The following is a 317-nucleotide window of genomic DNA, read 5'->3' as shown; positions in this document are numbered from 1 at the left end:
TGCTTTAGATAAAGCAGTCACCAATGGATTCCTAACATGATCTAAAATAATCTGTGTGAGTAAACATGGATATAGAGATAAATATACCTTTGGATCGGGTGTTAGCTGTTTATAGCATTACCGCAGCATTTTAACAACTGTGCCCGGTTTGCCCGCCAGCGGGACTGGCTGCACGAAGGCCACGTCCTTTCCGCACACCCGCACTATACGAGGAGCAGTGGCGCTCGTCCAAGGCGCGGAGAGCCCCGCGCCGGGCGCGGCCGCGGGAGGCGCGGCGGGGCGGGGGCGCGGCGCTGGCCGCGGTGCTGAAGGGCCGG

The sequence above is a fragment of the Corvus kubaryi genome, unplaced genomic scaffold (assembly GCF_017639235.1).
Source record: "Corvus kubaryi isolate FWS band 111438036 unplaced genomic scaffold, C.kubaryi_AGA036_p1.0 125, whole genome shotgun sequence".
Classification (NCBI taxonomy): Eukaryota; Metazoa; Chordata; class Aves; order Passeriformes; family Corvidae; genus Corvus; species Corvus kubaryi.
Note: the sequence above shows the minus strand (reverse complement) of the source record.